Source organism: Sciurus carolinensis, assembly GCF_902686445.1.
Source record: "Sciurus carolinensis chromosome 19 unlocalized genomic scaffold, mSciCar1.2 SUPER_34, whole genome shotgun sequence".
NCBI classification, from domain to species: Eukaryota; Metazoa; Chordata; class Mammalia; order Rodentia; family Sciuridae; genus Sciurus; species Sciurus carolinensis.
The window spans coordinates 4,904,449-4,929,274 of NW_025920112.1; the positions used below are offsets into that span (position 1 = coordinate 4,904,449).

General features: G+C 38.8%; 1 pseudogene; it reads right to left on the reverse strand.

Annotated features, from left to right (window-relative positions):
• Nucleotides 1–2,810: 2,810 nt before the first annotated feature.
• LOC124973397 (growth arrest-specific protein 7-like) lies at nucleotides 2,811–7,292 on the reverse strand (annotated as a pseudogene).
• Between the last annotated feature and the right edge of the window lie 17,534 nt (nucleotides 7,293–24,826).

Consider the following 24,826-nt stretch of genomic DNA (forward strand, 5'->3'; position numbering starts at 1 on the left):
GTTATGGTAATAAGGAGATTACAGCCCCTAAAGACATGCAAAATGTGTCACAGTGAGACAATTGGAAAGAAGCTGAGCATATCTAAGGAATTGCAAGTCCACAGGCATTGGATATTCAAGGATGAAAAAGGGAAAATTCTATTGATATGAGTCTCCTGGTCACCCTGCTGGCACAGGGCCCCAGCAAGTGTTTTACCAGGTTCAGGGAGAAAGATATTCAGTTACCACTATAGCAGCAATTTCAGGGATACAATATGGTAAGGTGGCAGCAGACATCTATGTGGTTCTTGCTCTCCAAGATTGCAGGCTGGTCAAGTTAAGGGGTCCTGGATGTTTCCACCATCATTTCAAAAAAAGGCCTGGGAGACCAAGCAAATTGTAATAATTTCTGGGCCCCTGCAAGCTGCCCATGACAGAGTGAAATATGAACCTCTGAAAAAGTGTGCCAATGTTAGAGTGGAATCTCTGGGAATTAACACATGGAAGTAGCATGGACTTTTAGCCAAGTAAAGCTGCTGGCTGCAGAGAGAGGCAAAGAAAAACAAAACCCTTTGCTCTATAACTGGTAAGGTCAAAAGTGCAGGAATTCTCAGGCTATTTGGAAATAGCACATGCAGTTAAGTGTCCTGGATGCCTTATGGTGAATTACAGGGGGATTTGTGTGGCCTGTTTACTCAGTAGATTTTGTTATTCCTCAGGCCTCATCCATTCTTTCTATGCTCCTAGTATTTCCTTTTGTACTTGGAAGATTTACTGTTTTCAACTGGATATAGGATGTATGTAACTTGCTTTTGATTTTTACAGGGAGTCACAACCAAGAGATTATCTTCATTTTCAGTTGATATTTTGGACTTGCACTTGTGGAATGCTGGAATTGTTATGACTAAGTGACACCTGGAGATGGACTAAATTCATTTTGTATTGTGAAATGGACATGAGATGTGGAGGACCAGCAGTGAATGTTATGGATTAAATGTGAGGTGTTTCCCAGTAGTCTCTAGTTGACACAGGAATTCTCAAAGCAAAGTGATTGGATTGTGAGAGTTACAACCTAACCAGTCCATCCTGGTTTCAATGACTTGACTGGGTGGTAGGTTTCAGCAGGAGGAGGCATGACTGGAGAAGGTGGCCACAGAGGTTAAGCCCTGGTATCATTCATATATTTTTTTTCTGATTTGCTTTAGTATATTGGACATCTTTCTAATATATACTATGAGAAAGCAATCCCAATTTAATGGAAGAGATGCTGAAAGCATCAAAATTAATGTTATCCATTATTAGCTTGTAAAAGTGAGGGAAAGATCAGTGAATTGTGCTCATAGAATTTTGCCCCTATGGCAGATGTAAGGGTAAATCCAAAGATATTGATTGAAAGATGAAGAAAGATGGACCCTCATAGCATAGGTTCCTGGTTGGAATTTTGTCCTTGCTCACTATGTCAATTTTTTCTCCCAGTCCCCTCAGGTTGTTTCTCTAGGTTAATATGGTGGAGATCATGCTTGCTGTAGTTGAGAAAGGAAAGTAATGGACTGAACCCAGTGGCAGTGCTGAAAAACTTTTTGAATCACACCTGGCCCATGCTTCTTCAGGGAAGATGAACAGAGGGAAAGGAAGTACTGGCACCACTTGAGAGATTGGCATAGGACTCTGGAAAGTTCAGAGGAGCTGAGGCCCAGGTGGCTGGACACACCTGGATAGCAAAGAACTCCTATTGTCATGAAAGTGTGCAGTGCCCATACAAGGGACAATAGCCCAAACCCTATCATGCATAAGCAGATGGAGCTATATGAAAAATGACAAAGGGACTTACCCTAACCTGTCTCCCATATGGGACAGACTGAGCCCCACTAAGCTCGTGGTGGGTAGCCTGGGAGAGTGCTGGTCAGGATAGCCCAGTGATGGACAGGATACCATGGTATACAGACCCCAACTTGTTTCTGAGGTGATTTCATCTCCATCGCTCAAATCCTCTGGACATGTAGAGAACTGAAGGAGGTCTTGCTGGTTGAGAACTTTGGAAAACTCCCTCAAGTGAGACTGGGCAGGAGTGGCAGGATGGGGACTGTCTTGAGAAAGCAGCTGAGTAATGGATGGATTGGAATTTCCAGAGACTTCAGAGATGATGCTTGTATGATAGGAACCATGATTCAATGCTCCGACTTGGGGTAATTTTCCAAATGAGATGTTTCCATCCTGAACTCTCTAGGTAGCATTGGTCTGGGAAGACAGAAAACTGGCCTTCCCAGGAATCATGGCGATTAAAAGTATCCAAGAAAATATAGGTTGTGGCTCCAAGAATGCAATGAGAAAAATAGAGGGCTTTAAAGATTTTAGGTGTAGGCTGAATTGATGGCACCTTCTATTCATGATTCTGATTCTGACATTGGCTTGGAGACAGAGGTGGCCCTCCCCTGATCTTCCAAAGCCCCTAAGGAGATAAAGTGACCAGTTGGAGGATAGACCTTGGGACATACAAGTGCACAACTGTGTGATGACCACCCCTATGACACTGAGCAGGGACCACAAAGCTCCACACTCAGTCTGTTCTCAGAGCAAAAAGCATGGCATGAGGTTTGGGGGGCTTCAGTTGTGGAGACAAGTGCAGGGTTGCAGGTCTGTCTTCTTGGCCTGGGAATATTTGGGACCCTAGGCTGGCCATCCAAGTAACACTTCTGGAATCACCATCTCTCTCTTCAGTGGGCAGGAGAGCAGATGGGAGAGCAGCTTTGCCAAGCAGGAACAACCATCTCCTCTCTGAGGGACACTCAGCCTCTCTCCTGGGCAGGACCCCTGGGACCACACAGGCATATCTATATCTCCCTGTCCACAGGGTGAATGTCACCCATTTTGTGCTCTCTGAGCCACAACTCTCTGTGTTTGGCCAGGTCCACTTTTCAAAGCAGTTTTTGAAGCAATTTTCAAAGCAGGTTCAACTCTGCTTTGGTTGAAAATGTTTGTCTCATGTTTCAGCTGTATGTACTGGTACAAATGTTGCCAGATAATCTCTATCCTCTCCACTTTCAGCTGCTCCAGCTCCTAGTGGTCGTCACCATCTCTTCAAACCATTTGAACTCGGCTTGGTTGTAGAGGTCCACACAAAGCATGAGGTCAGAGCATGAGGGCCTGTGGGGCTTTCTCCATGCATGTCCTCCTTCTTGTTGCACATCTTGATCTCCAGCTGCTGGGTCTTCATCTCCAGGTCTCTCTGCCAATCTGTGAGTGCTTTCTTGGCCTTCTCCACAAATGCATTGCAGCTGGTGAGTTGTTTGCAGAGGTCAGCGATATGGTGGTCACAATTTTTCATGTCTTTTGCCGCTTGCCGCCGCTTGCCACTTGCCGCCAACCAGCGGGACAAACAACACATACTCTTCAGAATTTCATTAAGCAGCTTCCCGCTTTATTCGGACAGCACCCTCAATATATAAGCAGTCTCATGCATAAGCAATTGTAATCAGATATGTCCATCCAATCCTATTAAAGGTCAAGCAATCAGGAGCTCAAGCATACATGTAGGATACATCTGTCCACGCGCTAGGCGGCTGAAATAAGTGTCATACAGCCAATGGTAAATTCTTCCTGTTTTTCTCCAGGTGATTTCAGCACGCTGTTTGGCTCTCTGCCAGTTGCCATCTTAGATGCATGTGGTGTAACCCTGGGCCCCGGGTCTCGCCCGCCACATCTCCCCTGTCTGTTTATAATGGAGACCATGCCTGTCTTAGGTTGTCCATGGCAGAGCAACATCCTTACCTGTCATTGGACAATGAGACTCTAGTCCTCATTTCCTGTCTTAGTTTGCTATGAGCTCCCCATGAATCTTACCCATCTTTGACTACTGGTCCAGCATATTTAACCAGACTTGGGGGGATGAGCCAGCATCAATCGCAACTAGAGCTTGGAGAATAATGGTTGTTTCTCTGCGCTGATGTATACGCATTTTGTATAAACACTATATGCACAGAACAGATACAACACACAATAGACCTCCCATGGAGAAAAACCCAAACCATTCTTTTCCCCATTGAACAGCAGACTGGAGAAATGTGGCCAATTGTAAAAATAGGAGGATATAGAATAGAAGAGTTGGTAAGAGGTACAGGATAGGGCCACTTCCTTACTATCCCCCATAGTTCATGCAAGTCTCCTCCATTAACTTGGTGAGAAATCACCAATACCATCAGCGGGAGAAGTCTCCTCATCTTCTTCCTGTTTTTGGGTCTCTGTTGAGGCCTTGACCAATCTCTCTGGAACCCAAATTGGTGATTGTGTGTCCTGTGGGAAAACACAAACAGATCCTCGGGTCCAGATTAATACCAGATCCTGGCCTTTCCATTGTCCCGATAGAATGTCCTTCCAGAGTACTTGAGGTAGATGTTTTTTATTAGGCTCTGAATGACAGTCAGCAGCCGATCGGACCTCAGAATCGAGATTTAAAAAATATAAGATGAACAAGGCAACAGATAATTTGTCTTTTGGGGATCTGTATGATGCCCCTATTCCCCCCCCTTTTTTTTTATAAAGCATGTTTTTAAGCGTTAAATGGGCACTCTCAACAATGCTTTGTCCAGTAGGATTATAGGGAATTCCTGTGACATGTTGAATACCAAAGGTGGAAAGGGATACTTTTAACGCCTTAAGGATTAATTCTGCCACAGATTCAGTAAACAAGGACAAGACCTTGTTAGGGGCATAATTCCTGTGAACCCATAGAATAGGACCCCCTTGCCAAAACACTCCTGTGGGTAACTTACTTGTGGCCAGGACAATGAATGATAAAGGCTTAGCTAGGTCAATATGATCAAGATGAACCTTTTCCATAGCTGTTTCAACAAGCTTGAGAGCTGTTCGAGCCTTAGGGGTAAGCACCTGCTTAGAAAGGGGGTCAGAATCACCTTTAAGAATATCAAACAGGGGGCACAAACTTGAGGTGGATAAATGAAGGTAAGGTCTAATCCAATTAATAACACCCAAAAGTTTTTGAAAATCACCTGAACAGTAATTTTTATGGGTTTAACCATAGTTGCATTTATGATAAATCCCAGGAAGTTTTGGTGTCTGTCATTTGTACTTTATCAATGGCAATATGTAAGCCCCATCTTTCCAGTGACTTTAGTAAGGAATTATAACATTGCTCTAAGACAGGTTTTTCCTTATGAGCTAGCAAAATATCATCCATATAATGATAGATTAAAAGTTGAGGATTAATTTGTTGATACACACCGGTGTGGAAATTAATCTCATTACCTTGCCCTTCACATGGTCCTTGACTATTTTTCCCAAGACCTTTTCCCCATATGTGTCCTTAGGCTAACATCATTTGATTAGCTTTTGGATTACTGTATGGGATTTCAGATGTGAGATGTAAATCCATCTTTTCCATGTTATCTCTCCCCCACAAGTTTACTGGGAGATGTTCGAGGATGTAAGGTTGGATGGTACTATTATGACCTTCTTCATCCTTCCATTTTAATATGGCTGCACTCTTGTTAGGATTGGAAGCCATACCCAATCCCCTTAAAGTCTGATCTGCCTTCAAGTGGCCAGGCTTTGGGCCATTCTGTAATTTTGATAATACTTTTGTCAGCCCCAGTATCTAATAAGCCCTCAAAACTTTTGCCTTCTATCACTAACTTTGTCCTAGGTCTATCTTTTAAATCCAATGTTAACATGACCATATTTTGGTCAGTAGAACCTAATCCTTTATTTCCCCTAATAATATTCTTTGATGGATATTGATCATGGCAGCTGGGTAAGACCAACAATTGTGCTATGGGATCACCCTGAGCTATTATTGCTACACCTCTTGATGAAGAAGCAAGGATTTTTATTTCTCCTGTAAAATCAGGGTCTATAACTCCAGGGACAATATTTAATCCTTTTAAAGCAGAAGAACTCCTCCCCAGAATTAGTCCCACTGTTCCTTTAGGTAATGGGCTGACAACTGAGATTGGTACTGGTTGTACTCCCATCTCTGGAGTTAATACTGCTCTGGCGGAGGCACAGAGGTCTGAACATCTACTTTCTCTTTCAGAAGCTTGACTAGATTGTTCTTCTTTTGCAGTTTCTAATATCTTTTGTCCTTCTCTTAACCATTCTTGAAATTTTGATTTTTTGGAAGTCTGACAGAAACGAACAAATGTCCATATCGCCACAACAACAACAAACAGAAATGAAACAAGAAAAGGTAACACAAATAACACCTTACATGCCACAACAACAACAAGGTGAAATGAAACAAGAAAAGGTAATACCTTACACATATTCATTTACTACAGGATGTCGCTTGTCTCTTGGTACAGCCTATCATTACATTCCCTCTCTAGGGGAATCTTCTGTTAGCATTCCCTCACTAGGGGAATCTTCCATTACATTCCCTCTCTAGGGGAATTTTCCGTTAAAACCTTAAGGCCACCATTTCACCAAATAGGGAAACCTTCTCATTAATTATACTAGCAAAACTGTCTTTTACTTACCTGAGCACTCACCATTCCCCATACGGGCCTCCACTTGCCACTTGCTGCCACTAGCCGCTTGCCGCCGACCAGCGGGACAAAGGACACATACTCTTCAGAAGTTCATGAAGTAGCTTCCTGCTTTATTCGGACAGCACCCTCAATATATAAGCAGTCTCATGCATAAGCAATTGTAATCAGATACATCCATCCAATCCTATTAAAGGTTAAGCGATCACGAGCTCAAGCATACATGTAAGATACATCTGTCCACGTGCTAGGCGACTGAACCAATTATCATACAGTCAATGGTAAACACTTCCTGTTTTTCTCAAGGCGATTTCAGCATGTCGTTTGATTCTCTGCCAGTTGCCATCTTAGATGCATGTGGTATAACCCTGGGTCCCAGGTCTCGCCCACCACATCTTTCTTGAAGTTCTCTCAAAAGTTCATTAGGGACTTTTCTATCTCGCTGTGATTCTTGGTGGAGAACTTGAGATGAACTTCTTCTTCATGTGCCAGGCTCTTCTTCACCTGAACCCATGATTCTCCCAGGGAATCTTCCTCCTGTGCTGCCAAAGATTTCTGAGAGAGCTTAGCTAAGTTTCTTGCATATTCTTCTTGAATCTTTATCCACTCTTGGATGAATTCAGACATTTCTTTCTGCATTCGTTTGACTTTCAATTGCTTATGGAGCAGCAGTTCAAATCCTGCATTGGTGTAATTGACTTGGGGGCCTTTTTTATCAGCCCAGAAGTAGTGACATTAGCTCCACTGTATTGGCTTCAGCAACTGCTTTTCAGGCATTGTGTCTCAGAGAGGGAACATTACACAATTCATCATCTTTTATGTGTGGTCAAATTAATTTTAAAAATTATATATTTTGTCTTCATTGCCTGAGTCTCTGTCTTCCAAATGGTCTCCTCTTTTGGTTCTAATTTCCATTGAATTTTATTTAGGTTTATTGATTCCTTCATTTCAAAGATTTCTTCTAGATTTATTTTCAGGATCTTCATCATTTTATCTAAGTTATCTTCCATTTCATTAAACAGCTCTGATTTCACTCTTTATATCCTCCTTAAAGTGGTGGAGCAGTTTTACTAAGTAAATTCTGAACTCCTTTTCTGACATTTCTTCTACTGTGTTGTCAATGGAGTCTATAATTGGAGCATGCTGGTTTGTTTGGAGTGCTTTATTTTGCCCCCTTTTTTTTTTCATTTTGTGTTTCCTCCCATCTACCCATAGGGATCTGAAGCAGTACACATTCTACCCTGTAGACTTAGAGTGTCCATGAAGGTTTTCAGTACCTCATAAACCTGAGTTTCAGTTTCCATAGGCTCTGCCATGCTGCATTCATAAGATGGCTTTTGGATTGCAAAAATTCATGTTCTTTGCAATCCATTTCCCCTTCCCTATCTTTGCTTCCTGAAAGTCACATCCTGAACAACTTTCCTCTGCAGGGTCTTTCTTCAGGGTTCCCACACCATGGGCACAAATTCATGGAACTGGCCAATGACAAAATAAAACTATGAACTCATGAGTCAAAATAAGTTTTTCTTCATCTGAGATTTTTATGGACATAATTATTAAACATGCAATTACAGAGTTTAAATTGTATACCAGAGAAGTCAAAATTGGTAAAATATATGAATACCAATAAGTCAGTCTCATTATATGTAGAGAAAAATGGAGTCTTGTTTAAGAGTGCTTTCAAAAAGTGAAATCAGGGCAAGGAGTAAACAAATTGCTTGAGAAACTTAGTGGTCTGGCAGTTCCTACGTTCAAGATAGATAAGCTCTCTGCCCGAGAACAAAACAAAACAAAACAAACTTAAAGATATCTGGTTTCTGCTCTCAAGGCTTGGCTCCTGGCCAGATCCAGTTCTGAAGACCAAATGTACTGATGGCACTGAGCCCAGTGACTCCAGATAATAACTTTATATGTTTACTCCAGTGTATTTAAGAGAGATGAGAAGAACTCAAAGGTGACAAGACTGCTTTCTTTGGTTATGTATGCTGCAAAATGCCCATAATGTCTCTCCAGTGCTGAGTTGGTATGCTATTTAGGATGGTTTTCCTTTTGTATATACTTTTTATGTCTTAATAAATACTATCATTTCCTATATGACTTGTGGTGGTACATTCAGTGGATCAGCCCATATAAATTATAAGTCTGTTTGCAGAAAAGGGAAATATGTTCACAGACAAATTGGCATAGTCAGAAGGATCAGCTAGGGTGCCAAAAACAATGCCATTATTTAAGAAAAAGGACAGGTTTGGGTGTGTCATATGTGATACTCCAGGATGGGAAGATGCTCAGTTTAGCTCCTTGGCTTGGGAATGGGCCATAGGGACTGGTTTGGGGGAACAATGGATGTTAAATTATAAACAGCTGATCCCCCTCAAGTGATTGAGATCTTGCAGATTGTGGCCGGAGATAAAGGCAAAGAATTTACTGCTATTGCTCATAGAGGATGGGGTATGTTGCCCACCTATGGGAAAAAGTGCTTGCAGACACAAGATTTATTGTGGGAAAAACTAGCTATGGAAAAGGAGCTCATCGAACTACAAAGTAAATTGACTATACTGCAATGTCAGAATTTCATTTTGGGAGATCAGGCTCCAAATTATCAGAATGTATCTTAGAAGGCTGCAGTGTGGTGTGCTAAAAATATATATAAAAAATGGAAGGGTAAGGTAAATGTAAAGAAAGTACATGCCGTAATTGCTACTACAAAGCTGATTGAGATCCTGATATATGGGATGGAGACATTTGGAATGATACTGAGGATGAAGATGATGTAAAGCTGGAATAAAATACCCTCCTTTTGAAAAACAATTATTGGCTATTTATTGGGCATTGGTGGATACTGAGCATTTAAAAATAAATCATGATGTGGTTATATGACCTTATATTCCTATTATGACTTGGATAATGATTAACCCTGTATCTCATAAAATTGGACATGCTTAGGAGTCAAGCATTATAAAATGGAAATGGTACATACAAAATAGAGCCAAAACAGGACCTGCAGGTATTTTATAATTGCATGAGCTTATAGCAAATTTGCCTGATGCACAATTACCTGAAGTATCTAATAAAGAACTTGTAGAACAATCTCCTGTTAAATATAATGAAAGATATGATAAGTTAACACCTATACAACAAGAACATGCATGGTTTACACATGGATCAGCCAAATATATAGGAAATGAACACTATTGGAGAGCCATTACTTTTAACCCATCTAATAAAAAGATATTATAAAAACAGGGTAAGGGACAAAGTTGTCAATATGCTGAATTATATGCAGTATTCCTGGCTTTACAATATGAAGAGGGAAAGGAATGTCATTTGTTTACAGATTCCTGGGCTGTAGCAAATGGATTAACTATTTGGTTACCTAAATGGTATAAAAATTATTGGAAAATAAGGGATAAACATTTATGGGGAACAGAAACATGGAAAAGTATTTGGGAAATGCTTAAATGTACTAACCTGTCTGTGTTTCATGTAGATGCTCATTCTCGTAGAGACACCCTGGAACATGAGTGTAATACAACGGTAGATTATCTGGCTAAAATAGCTTGAATAGAAGAAAACACTTCCCAGTCTGAAGAAGATAGAATTATCTAGTTGGCTAAATGGGTACATCAAAAGACAGGACATGCTGGACTTGCTGCTATATACAGGTGAATGAAGCATATGAATAAAGAATATCTATTCCATTATCTAAATGTAAGGAAACAGTTATGCAATGTCCCATTTGCCAATTGCATAAAGCTCGGCCAGTGCCTCCCATTGTCACTGGAGAATTAAGTAGAGGAACTCATCCAGCTCAGATTTGGCAAATAGATTATACAGGACCTCTGCCCATGTCTACAGGATGTAGATATATTTGTACTTGTGTAGATACATACTCTAGGGTGTTAGCAGCTTGTGCATATAGAGATGCTACACAAAGGAGTACTATTAGAACTTTAGACATAATAACTTTATATTATGGAGCACCCTTGAAAATCCAAAGTGATAATGACTCTCATTTTAAATGAAAATTAATACAATTATACTGCCAGGAAAATTAGTATTGAATGAATATATTATATTGCATATTTTCCACAGGCTACAGGGCTGATAGAATGAATGAATGGTCTTTTAAAGGAAAAATTAAGAAAACTGGGAAATGGTAAATATGGACAGTGGAAAGATAATTTATTTACAACTTTCAAACAATTGAATAATTGAATATTAACCAAATCAGGAACTCCCTTGTCTCGAATGATGACTACAAATTTACAAATTCGGGATGTTGAAATTTCTCATATAAAATGGTGGGCCTTACATCCTAAAGCCCAACTTCCATGGTAAGGCACTCCTGCTTCTGCTGGTTATAACTTGTATGTGTAATAGATGTTCTTATCCCTACAAATCAAACTCCAGTAACACCAATAGTTCTGGGGATTGAAATACCTCCCCAACACTGGGCAGATCACTCCTTGATCTAGTCTGGCCCTACAAGGAATCCAAATCATGGTGAGGATAATTGACTTTGATTATTGAGGAGAAATTAAAGTTATATTATATAATGTATCTCCTGATCCATTCCAAGTTAAAGCTGGAATGCGAGTTGCTCAAATAATTATAATTCCCTTTGTAATGCACAATCAATGGACTCAAATAAAACAATCTAGTCTGGATACGAACATGAAAGGTGGTTTTGGATTGACAGATATTATTGCAGGGACCAAAGTATGGATAAAAGACAAGAAACTCCTATAGCTGCAGATATTCCTATAGCTGCAGAAATAATAGCACAGGGAAAGCATAATATGGTAATAGTAATGATTCCTGGAGATAAACAAACTAAATATTACCTACTAATCATCTATTATTACAGAACTAGATTATGAGCTGGATCTTCATGACAATTCCTTTAATATAGGCCTGGACTCCTGGAATAGAACTTCATGCACCATCAACAGCTCTTGATCAGATGGTATTGGAGGAATGACATAGGCAATAGGACACAAGATAATTTTACCTGCTCAGCTTTGCTAATGTAACTTTGCTAATATGACTGTGAATAGACAAAACATAACTAGATGGAAGGGAAAATCATTTGTATATCAGTTAATATTCTCCAGCAGTAAGGAAATACAAATAAATATTATCTCTAAATTATTAATAGGATGTTGTGAATTTTCCACATTAAAATTGCAATTCAAATATAGATATCATTTGACACAAGCCATAAATAATTGCAGTATTAATGGTACTGAATTACAATGGATAAATTTATCCTCTCCTTTTGTGGGATGTTTAAAAGATGTGGAAATCTTGTATTGGGCTGGAGAAATATTCTATTTATCCCCTGATGTTAATAAAGAACTTAATATTACTTGGATTCCTACCTCCTTACCAATGCCAGATATTTATATTTACTTATCCCTACCTACAATCTTAACACATTCAAATTTATTGCATCAATATCTACAACATAATAAACGTTCTCTAGCAGAGCACTGAATAGCCACAACTATTGTTTCCAATAAGTTAACTTATTTGTCAAATGAAATAACTGAGGACACTAATCATAATTGGTCTGATTTCTTGTTTTCTAGCACTAGTACTTCTAAACACTTTTCAGCTGTGTTTTCTCCAAACTTCTGTATTGCTGACATTTTAATCACATTATGTATATGTAATTGTCAGATGTGTTATGGAATCAAACAAATGTATCCTGCAATGATACTGAATTCCTTTACTTACCCTCTTAAACAATCCTAGGACTGAAATTCAGAGAAAAATGGAGTCTTGTTTAAGAGTGCTTTCAAAAAGTGAAATCAGGGCAAGGAGTAAACAAATTGCTTGAGAAACTTAGTGGTCTGGCAGTTCCTACGTTCAAGATAGATAAGCTCTCTGCCTGAGAACAAAACAAAAAAAAACTTAAAGACATCTGGTTTCTGCTCTCAAGGCCTGGCTCCTGGCCAGATCCATGTCTGAAGACCAAACGTACTGATGGCACTGAGCCCAGTGACTCCACACAATAACTTTATATGTTTACTCCAGTGTATTTAAGAGAGATGAGAAGAACTCAGGTGACAAGACTGATTTTTTTGGTTATGGATGCTGCAAAATGCCCATGATATCGCTCTGGTGCTGAGTTGTTATGCTACCTAGGAATGTTTTCCTTTTGTATATACTTTATATGTCTTAATAAATAGTATCTTTTCCTATACATCATGTGATGGTACATTCATTGGATCGGCCCATATAAATTATAAGTCTGCACAGAAATGGGAAATATGTTCCCAAACATTATATTAACAGTATGAAGAAAAATATGTGCAAAAATGAATGTGCAGATGAATATATTTCCAGCATATATTATATACATATAATGAATAGTCATTCATTCTTAAGAAATGAATTAATGATACAAGCTACCAGGTGGATTAGTAGTGAAAACATTAGGCTTAGTTAAACCAGAATAAAGATCACATAATAAATGATTTTATTTATATAAAATTTAACCAATGTTGAATTCAAAGATACCCAATGTACATGCTCATTTCCAGTGACTGTAGTTAGGAATCATAGGGATAAGTTGTACAATGGATTAGATAGTTCATCTGAAGTAATGAAAATATTTAGGAACAAGATGTAGTTGGAATATGTATACATTTGAAAATATGGTAAATAACACTAAATTGATATCATTAACTCTTACAAAGATTGATGTTATATCATGTGAATTTCATCTCAATGATAAAAAAATTTTGCCGCTAAACTACACATAGTGTTGGGGGATTCTCATTTACAGGTTGGTGAGTGAGTGAGAGTTTCTCATCTCCCTTAATGTTAACTGGCCCCCAAGAGCAACCATAGCTCACACTGAGGAGGAGTGCAGAGATGAAAGCAAACAGTGAGTCCATCAGTCAATTACATTGTCATTAGTTTCTCAGTTACAAACTAGGGCAATATCCAGCACAGGAGTTCCCCTGTGACTTCCACTGCCCATGCTGGCACATGGCCAGTTCCTCTGCCCTGGGCTCCTAAGATGCTGCCTCATGCTGTGCTCCAGCTTCCTGCTGTCTCTGCATGCTGAACTCTGGGATCATGGGGACCCTGCTCCACTGGCAATGCACCAGGTTAACATAAAGCAGAGGTGACTGAACTCCCCACATCCCACAGGGCACTGTGCTGGCTGGAGCAATCCACTGTGGTGTAGACACAGTTGATGGGAGAATCCAAGGAGAGACTCTGTTCTGCTCCCACATGGAGATTGAACAATACTCAGGAGTGAGTTCTTGGCAGTTAGAGTGGAAACACATCTGATCCTCAGTTTAATACTGCTCAGCAAATTGCAATCTCAACCAAGGGTTAGATAGTCTAGGAATAAAAAAATGTGTTAGTTCTGTGAAGAACACAGCAAGTCCAGAGGGTCCTTAAAATCACATAATTCTATTTTCTATGATTGCCAAGATTGCCATAGGAACACAATGAACTTGGTGTGTGTCTGCAAGTACATGCAAATAAAGTGTGTGAGAGTTCCTCAGGTGGCTTCTGGTTGGTTTACAATTATTTTCTTTAACTTACTCTTACTTAAATATACTCAGAAAATTCACAGAATAGTCTGCACAGAAATTCCAGAGAAGACAAATAAATACATTCATTTTAAAGCAAAAAGTATAACATGGAAAATACCTGATAGACAATAGATAGGTAGACACCAAATTATTTATATAAATAATATACCTTAAAATGTACCAGATACTGTAGGAAAAAAGAATTCAACGTTGTATACAATTTTCATGGAAGCATTTTGAATTCATCCACCTCATCTTGTTGCATTGATAAAAATTAAGTTCTTTTTCAACTAATTTTACATTTTTTACTATCAATATATGGGACGTGACTGTGAGGAAGTCTCTGTACAGTGGTAACAATACAAAAATGAAATTATAAAATTCTGAAAGCATACTATGAATTTCAGAAACTGTAAATATCACCTTAATATTTGTCAAAGATTTATCAATAGTAGTAATTACTAATTTAAAAATGAAAAAATGTAATTTAGAAAATGATAATTCTCTGTGCCTTGCAACCTGAATTATCCTTTTCAGTTTTTAAATGGCCTAATTGTCATTCATTTCCCTATTTTAAGCACTACCTGGAGAAATACAGGAAGTGAAACTCCCAGCTTTCCCCAATTGTGGAGGCATCCCTGGGCAAGGCCTATTCATGTCCCTGGCATTAAGACCTGCTCACCTCTCCTCAGAAGCATTTCCCTGCCTTTAGTTTCCACCTTTTATTTTATTTTCTCTTCATCTAATTGTTTATAGAATGGAATTTTTTGATAGGCATTAATATGCCCTTAAATATTAATACTGTTCTGAATAACACTAAAATTATTGTGGAGCAGATATATGAACTAAAGCATATTTGATTTTTAAAAAGTATCTGTCTTCCTGAATAAATGATGTTTGAAGTCTACTGAGATTGACTGAGGCTTTCTGTCAAAATCGGGGGTTTTACCTATTCTTGTTTTTCCCATGTTACACATGAGGATGGATCAGTGCTCCATGATCCCAGATATCCTCTGAGACAGAAGGAACGTGAGATAAAGTCAAATTCAGGAAATTTCTAGAACTACAGTTTAATCACATAAATAATGAGAAAAACAATTAAGTTCATATAACTCAAAATACTTAGTGGGGAATGCATCAAGTTCTGTTGGAGAAATGAACACAGAATAGAGTATATAGTGTTCAACAATGAAGGAAATGACTCTATGGTTCAATGCACCTCCTGGATTGTAAACACATGTTCTCTTTTCCATCATAGATTTTATACAAAGAAGAAAAGAAGAAAAAAAACCTGTCCTATAGTCCTATAATTCACAGCAATGGTGAGAATCCTGACCCGTGTTCATATTAATTCATTACATCACTCATCACCATCCAAATTTTTTCTATTTATTAACGTTCTTGCATAGTCTATTGTCATATTTCCCTATAGAGTAATAAAATTATGTAATATTCCAATAATTTTCTTGTTTCTCTAACCCAGCATCAGGAATTACTTGGCCATATTTGTGTTATCAGTAATGTTTTCTGACCAATTACTGATTTAGATCTTACCCTGCAAAGGCATGGAGGGAGGAGTATCCCCTTATATCATTTCAAATCAGTGTGCATTGCATCTGTTACAGGACATAAGAAAGCCCAAAGCCTATTGGGGGACTATTCATTTGTAAAGTAGTTGAATAAAGTCAGTCCACATTAGTAATCAATAATGCTACAATTTTTTTTATTAATTACTCTGCAGAAAGTCAGGTAATTGCTACTAACATGTAAAATGATGAATATCACATGGTTAAAAATTCAAAGATGTGCTCAGTGTTGTGGGGATGATAAAAACACACATATTAGCTTTCAATTTAGTATAATATGTCAATATTTAAACAAAATACAAAAGTGGAAGAATGAATTAGAAATTACAAATAAGTTTTCAGAGGAAAAGTGCATTTGAGCCACCTCTCAGGTCCAGTGGATTCTCATCATTCATCTAGTAGAAAAAGGCATGTCTGTCAGCTCTGAAGAGGAGGTCACTCAGGAGTGAGTTTCAGGTTTGTTTCAGGGAGGAGCTGAGATGGGGACCAGACACAGATGACAGGCAGACTGGACGGGACCGCTTGAACTTCACCATGATACTGAAATTTAAAGACTTGCCTGAAAAGGGCCACCAACCCCCAGCCATGTGGAGCAAACACATTGCAGAGGAACCCAGCCAGTCTCAGCAAGAAGGTCACTCTTCAAAAAAAGAGTGTGTTTAACATGGCAAGGTCCTCAGGAGACTCTGGTTTGCAGAGGGCAGAGGAAAATATGATGTAGTTGACTAGGGATTGAGCTGGTCTGAGCTCTTCATAAGTGTTGCAATTATAAACACAACCTTACTTTTAGGATATAGAGTCAACATGCCTTTAAAATATTATGAGGACATAGAGAATATAATGGAAGGTGTCAACATGAAATGTGAAAATTATCTTAGATAAAAAAAATCAAATATCATGGAGTAAAATCACTGAGTAAACATTACTAACACTGGAGAGAGTGGCAATACATTGTTTTCATTTGTGATTCACAGAAGAGAAGGAAGGTAACTAAATTACAGAAAATTGAAGAATGCACCTTAAGACCAGTGGTCCTGTAGGAGAGGAGGTGAGCAACCGCTGAAAGTGCTCTGCATGGCAGCCTATTGAAGTCAATGGAGGCATGATGGAGGAACTGAGGAACTTCCCTGAAGGTCCTTCCCAGGGAAAAGGGCTACAGACCTCCACATCTGCACTGGGAGGTTCATTCTGCTTAGAAAGACTTCAACAATCAGAAAACCAAGAGCGACCTTTCCTCTGCAAGAAAAGTAACTGCAAAATACAAGCAACTACATTGGACAAGAACATGCAAGGAATGGCTTTAACCATGCTTTCCTTCCTCTCTCTTATCTCTTTATCTTCCTAGAACCACAATTTCTAATATATGTCCAATTCAACCATGGTAGCTGAATTTCTCCTCCTGGGCTATCCTGATGGCTGGAAACTGAATTTTCTCTATTTCATGGTATTTTTATTGACCTATCTGAGTATCATTTTAGGGAACCTGCTCATCATCACTCTCACTTCTGCTGACCAGAACCTGCACAAGCCCATGTACTTCTTCCTCAGGAACCTGTCCATTTGGACATGTGCTTCATTTTCATCAATGTCCCCAATGCCTGTGTCAACACTCTCACTGGCAACAGGGCCATTTCAGTGGCTGATTGTGCAACCTAGATCTTGGTCATTTTTTGTGCATGTACTGAACTTCAGTTTCTCACCATCATGGCCTGGGACCACTATGTAACAATCTGCCAGACCATCTAGTTCTCTATAACTATGAACCCTCAGCTTTATGTCTGCATGACCCTGCCTTCCTTGTCCATTGGTCTGGTGTATGCAGGTGTGCACACTGGAAATGCATTCCAGCTGTCCTTCTGCCAGTTAAATATGGTCCATCAGTTCTGTGATGTCCCCTCTCTGCTGACACCACCAGCAACATGGTCTTTCTTTTCTCTCTGCCATATGGTCTGTGGTTTTGATTTACTTTTATTACCATGACATATATTCACATATTTTCTGCTGTGTTGAAATTTTCCACCAGAGAGACAGGGAAGACCTTCTCCATCTGCACCCCCCATATCCTACTGGTGTACATCTTCTTCATTTCTGGCACTGTGTGTACCTGAGGCCTTCAGAAACCTCTGACATACTGCAGAAAATTATTGTCCTTGTCTTTTATCCCTTCCTTCTTGAATCCCCTCATCTACACTCTCAGGAACAAACTGATGGGGGAAGATGTTAGGAGTGTAATGGAAGCACAGTTGTTCTCAGGGAAATAATTAGAATGAATTCATAATTATCCTAATTTCACTGAGTAGACTTCAGAGTAGATCAAGCACTCTTCATATCTGGTTTTATAAGTCATACTACCTGTCATAATATCACCTTACAAGAATCTGAGTCGGAGATCCAAGATGGCAGACTAGAGGGAGGCTCCATTCCTTATTGCTTCCTAACTGTGGTTTCAGGCAGATGATATCTGTTTCTTGGTGAGGCAGTTTATGCTGCTTATTGATCCCCTGCTGTTTGCCCCATCTGCATACTGTGATCACCTGCAGTCTCCCAGCATATCGATGACTTTTTTGAGTGCAGATTGCTCACTGTCTGGCACCTATCATCCACTATTTGCCTGCCTCTTGCCTGTCCATCACCTGCCTTTTACCTACCCATCAACAACCACCCGAGTTTCACCTCCCAATCATCCAACAGCTGCCAGCAGACTGACCACAGACTGCCAGTGGAGTGCCAGCTGCCTGCTCTTGCCTGGAAGTTCTCTGTCACAGTACCTGCAGGTTTGGTTACAAGTGACTGCTGTCATTTTGATACAACAGCCATGTCCTATAGGCACCCTGGCCAGAATGACTGAGCCCCAACTCCAGGATCCGTCAGCCCAACTGATCACTCCCTACCTCTAGGGCCCCTCACATCGACTAACCCCTTCCTACCACCAGGAACACCAGACCAACTGACTGCATCCTATCACTGGGAACCCAGACTGACTGATTGCACCCAGCCCCCAGGATCCTGTAACCACACCAAACACACCCGACCTCCAGGACCCCTGCCTGCCCAACCAGACCCCGCCTCCAGGACCTCCAGCCTACCACGTCCATACCCGAGCTGCAGCTCCCCATTTGCCAACACATTTGGAAACCAGAGGAGCCATATTGGCTGCTGGAGACTTGAAGCTCATTGTCAGGTACTTCTCATGCCTCAGGCTACTGAAGACTGGGAGGTTTGAATATTATACAACTGTTGTAGTGTAGATTGTCTTTCTTCCCCTTATTGAACATTTGTAAGTTTTTATTTCTTTACTTTTTTTGGCTCATTTCCTTTTGTTCACCCATTCCCTCAGAGTCTCTTTCTCCCTTTTTGCATGCTAACATCCAAATTCTTTTGATTACACTTTCACCCATTCTATTATCTAGAACTTCTCTATATTATTTTCTTATCCCATTAACAGCTACATAATACATACCTCTGCATCCTCTTCATCCTCCATTAGAAACAGCAGTCCTTATTGCAAATCTGTTTGTTATACTGAAGATAATATGAACTCATTCTGTGTATTATGACAATTTTGTTATTGTCCTTATAGGGGTTATTTGGTCTAGGATTGCATAGTGTCTGAATTGGGCACTGCTAATATTGATCTCCCCTTAAAAAAAAGGTCTTGGAAACCTATAGGGCCACGATAAGCCAATAGGGGCCAATCTGCAACACCTCAGATATGCACTGCTACAGGGGAAGGTACATGAACAACATGAAAAAACAAAGGAATAAAATGATCCAAACAAATCTAGATTCTATATTAGTAGAATCCAATGACAGTATGATAGAAGAAATGTCAGAAAAGGACATGATTAAGATGATTCGTGAAGCAAAGGATGAGATAAGAGAGCAAATGTGCGCAATGAATGTTAATACCAATAAGCAGTTGAAAGAGCAAGTGCAGGAAGCAAAAGATCATCATTTCAACAAAGAGATAGAGATTCCAAAATAAATAAATAAATAAAAACCAAACAGAAAAGCTTGAAATGAATGAAACAGTAAACCAAATGAAAAATTCAATGGAAAGCATCACCAAAAGACTAGAACACTTGGAAGACAGCACCTCAGACAATGAAAACAAAATATTTAATCTGGAAAATAAAGTTGCCCAAACAGAGAAGATGGTAAGGAGTCATGAACAGAATCTCCAAGAACTATGGAAAATCAAATATAAGAGGCTTACAGAACACCAAATGCATAAAATCACAACAGATCCACACAAAGGCACATTATAATGAAAATGCCTAACATTCAAAATATAGATAGGATTTTGAAGGACGCGAGAGAACAGCATCAGATTACATATAGGGGGACAACAATACAGATAGCAGCAGTCTTCTCAACCTAGACTCTAAAAGCAAGAATGGACTGGAACAACATATTTCAAACTCTGAAAGAACATGGTTACCAACCAAGAATCCTATACCCAGCAAAACTAACCTTCAGATTTGAAGATGAAATAAAATCCTTCCAAGATGAACAAAAGTTAAAAGGATTTACAAATAGAAAGCCAGTACTACAGAAGGTTCTCGACAAAATATTCCATGAGGAGGAAATGAAAAACAACAATGTAGGTCAGCAAAGGGAGGAACTACCTTAGAGAACAACCACACAAAGTAGAAACCAAGCTAACTTAAAAATCAAAAATAAGCCCAAATGACTGGGAATACAAATCATATCTCAATAATAATCCTAAACACTAAAGGCCTAAACTCATGAATCAAAAGACATAGACTGGCAGAATGAAACAAAAAGAAACACCCAACAATTTGTTTCCTGCAAGAGACTCATCTCAGAAAAAGACATTCACAGACTAAAGGTGAAAGCATGGGAAAAAAACCTTCCATGCACATGGACTCAGTAAAAAAGTGGGGATTTCCATCCTTATATCAGATAAAGTGGACTTCCAGCCAAAGTTAGTCAGAAGGGATAAAGAAGGACATTTCATACTGCTTAAGGGAACCATAAATCAGGAAGACCTAATGATATTTAAATATTTATGCCCCAAACAATGGTGCATCTGTGTACATCAATCGAATGCTTCTCAATTTCAGTTATCAAATAGACCACAACACAATAACTCTGGGTGAATTTAACACACCACTGTGACCACTAGATAGATCTTCCAAATATAAACCAACCAAAGAAACCATACAATTCAATAACACAATCAATAACCTAGACTTAATAGACATATATGGAATATTCTATCCATCGAGCAGATTTTCTTCTCAGCAGCACATGGTACCTTCTCAAAAATAGACAATATGTTATGCCACAAAGCAGCCCTTAAGAAATGCAAAAAAAAAAAAATGGAGTTGCTGCCTTGTGTTCTACCAGATGATAATGGACTGAGAGTAGGAATCAATGACAAAATAAAATACAGAAATTACTCCAACACCTGGAGACTAAATACTATGCTATCAAATAAAACATGGATAACAGAAAATATCAGGGAGGAGATAAAAAATTTTGAGACATCAATGAGAACGACAATACAATGTATCAAAAACTGTGGGACACTATGAATGCAGTACTAAGAGGAAAATTCATTGCATGGAGCATATTCCAAAAAAGAATGAAAAGTCAAGGACCTCGGAATCAGACCAGAGACGCTGCGTCTTATAGAAGAAAAAGTAGGTCCAAATCTTCAACTTGTTGGCTTAGGATCAGACTTCCTTAACAGGACTCCCATAGCACAAGAAATAAAAGCAAGAATCAACAACTGGGATAGATTCAAACTTAAAAGCTTTCTCTCAGCAAAGGAAACTATCAACAATGTGAAGAGAGAGCCTACAGAGTGGGAGAATATCTTTGCCAACCATACTTCAGATAGAGCGCTAATTTCCAGAATCTATAAAGAACTCAAAAAACTCTGCACGAAGAATACAAATAATCCAATCAACAAATGGGCTAAGGAAATGAACAGACACTTCACAGAAGAAGATGTACAAGTAATCAACAGATATATGAAAAAATGTTCAACATCCCTAGTAATAAGGGAAATGCAAATCAAAACTACCCTAAGATTTCATCTCACCCCAATTAGAATGGCGATTATCAAGAATACAAGCAACAATAGGTGTTGGCGAGGATGTGGTGAAAAAGGAACACTCATACATTGCTGGTGGGGTTGCAAATTAGTGCAGCCACTCTGGAAAGCAGTGTGGAGATTCCTCAGAAAGCTTGGAATGGAAACACCATTTGACCCAGCTATCCCACTCCTTGGCCTATACCCAAAGGACTTAAAATCAGCATACTACAGAGATACAGCCACATCAATGTTCATAGCTGCTCAGTTCACAATAGCCAGATTGTGGAACCAACCTAGATGCCCTTCAGTTGATGAATGGATAAAGAAACTGTGGCATATTTATACAATGGAATATTACTCCGCAATGAAGAATGATAAAATTATGACATTTGTAGGCAAATGGTCGAAATTGGAGAATATCATGCTAAGTGAGATAAGCCAATCTCAAAAAACTAAAGGACGAATGATCTCGCTGATAAGCGGATGAGGACATATAATGGGGGGTGGGAGGGGCTACCATTAGGTTTAGGGTTAGGTTTAGAGTTAGGCTAAGGAGAGCAGTAAGAATGAAGGAAAGAAGGACTGTGTAGAGGGAAAAGAGGGGTGGGAGGGGTGGGAGGGAGGGGAAAAATAAAATAAACATCATTACCCTATGTAAACGTAAAAAAAATTAAAAAATTAAAAAAAAATAAAAAAAAGAAAAGTCAACAACTAACTGAATATTACAGCTCAAAGACTTAGAAAAAACAAGAATGGAATAACAGTAAAAGTAGTAGAAGGCTGGAAATAATTAAAATCAGAGATGAAATCAATGAAATTGAAACAAAAGAAACAATTCAAATAATTTACAAAACAAAAAGATGGTTCTTTGAAAAAGTAAACAAAATTGATCATCCTTTAGCCACACTAACAAAGAGAAAGAGAGAGAAAACTCAATTACTAACATTCGTGATGAAAAAGGAAACGTAATGAAAGACACCACTGAGATACATAACATAAAGAGAAGCTACTTTGGAAATCTGTATTCCAACAAGATAGAAACTACCGAAGACATTGACAAATGTCTACAGACATATGCTCTTGCCATACTTAACCAGGAGGACATACACAATTTAAACAGATCAATATCAAGCAATGAAATAAAAGAAACCATTCAACACCTACCAATCAAGTAAAGATGAGGACCAGATGGATTCTCAGCTGATTTCTGCATGACCTTCAAAGAATTTATTCCAATACTTCTCAAAGTATTCAGGAAATAGAAAAGGAGGGTATCCTACCAAACTCATTCTATGAAGCAAATTTCATCCTCATACCCAAACTGGATAAAGACAAATGAAGGAAAGAAAATTTTAGACCAATATCCTTGATGAATATAGATGCAAAGATCCTTAACAAAATATTGGCAAACCGTATTCAAAAGTATATTAAGAAAATTGTGCAACATGATCAAGTGGGTTTCATCCCTGTAATGCAAGGATGGTTTAACATCCATAAATCAATATACGTGATCCATCATGTCAATAGATTTCAGGATAAGAATCATATGGTTATTTCAATTGATGAAGAAAAAGCGTTCCAGAAAATACAACGCCCCTTAATGCTCAAAACACTAGAAAAAAATAGGGATAGTAGGAATATACCTGAACATTTTAAGGACTATTTATGCTAAGCCCATGGCCAACATCATTCTTAATGGAGAAATACTGAAAGCACTCCCTTTAAAACTGGGAACAAGCCAGGGATTTCCTCTTTCACCGCTTCTATTCAGTATTGTTCTTGAAACTCTCGCCAGAGAAATTAGACAGACTAAACAAATTAAAGGGATACGAATAGGAAAAGAGGAACTTAACTCACTATTTGCTGATGACATGATTCTATATTTAGAGGATCCAAAAAACTACTCCAGAAAACTTCTAGACCTCATCAATGAAATCAGCAAAATAGCATGCAATAAAATCAGCATGCATAAATCTAAAACATTTTTATATACAAACGATGAAATATCTGAAAGGGAAATGAGGAAAACATCTCCTTTTGCAATAGCTTCAAAAAAATAAAATTAAAATACTTGGGAATCAATCTAACCAAAGAGGAAAAAGATCTCTACAATAAAAACTACAAAACATTAAAGAAAGAAATTGAGGAAGACATTAGAAGATGGAAAGATCTCCCATGTTCTTGGATAGGCAGAACTGATATTGTCAAAATGGCCATACTACCAAAAGTGTTATACAGATTCAATGCAATTCCAATTAAAATCTCAATGATGTTCCTTACAGAAATAGAGTAAGGAATCATGAAATTCATCTAAAAAAATAAGAAACCCAGAATAGCTAAAGATCCTTAGCAGGAAGAATGAAACAGGGGGTATTACAATACCAGAACTTCAACTATATTACAAAGCAATAGTAACAAATACGGCATGGTATTTGTACCAAAATAGACAGGTAGATTTATGGTACAGAGTAGAGGACATGGACACAAACCCAAATAAATGCAATTTTCTCATACTACACCAAGGTGCCAGAAATATGCAATGGAGAAAATATAGTCTCTTCAACAAATGGTGCTGGGAAAACTGGAAATCCATATGCAACAGGATGAAACTAAACCCCTATCTCTCACCCTGCACAAAAATCAACTCAAAATGGACCATGGACCTCAGAATCAAACCAGAGACCCTGCATCTTCTCAAAGAAAAAGTAGGTCCAAATCTTCAACTTGTTGGCTTAGGATCAGACTTCCTTAACAGGACTCCCATAGCACAAGAAATAAAAGCAAGAATCAATATCTGTGATAGATTCAAACTAAATAGCTTTCTCTCAGCAAAGGAAACTATCAGCAATGTGAAGAGAGAACCTACAGAGTGGGAGAAAATCTTTGCCACTCATACTTCTAATAGTGCAATAATTTCCAGAATCTATAAAGAACTCAAAAACTCTACACCAAGAATACAAATAATCCAATCAAATGCACTAAGGAAATGAACAGACACTTCACAGAAGAAGATCTACAGGCAATCAACATGTAAGGAATCTGGTCTCCCAATCACCTGTCAATCTGCGTTCTGCCCTCCTCTCCCATTACAGGAATTTCCGACCTCCCCATCACCTGTCAGTCTGCATTTTTCCC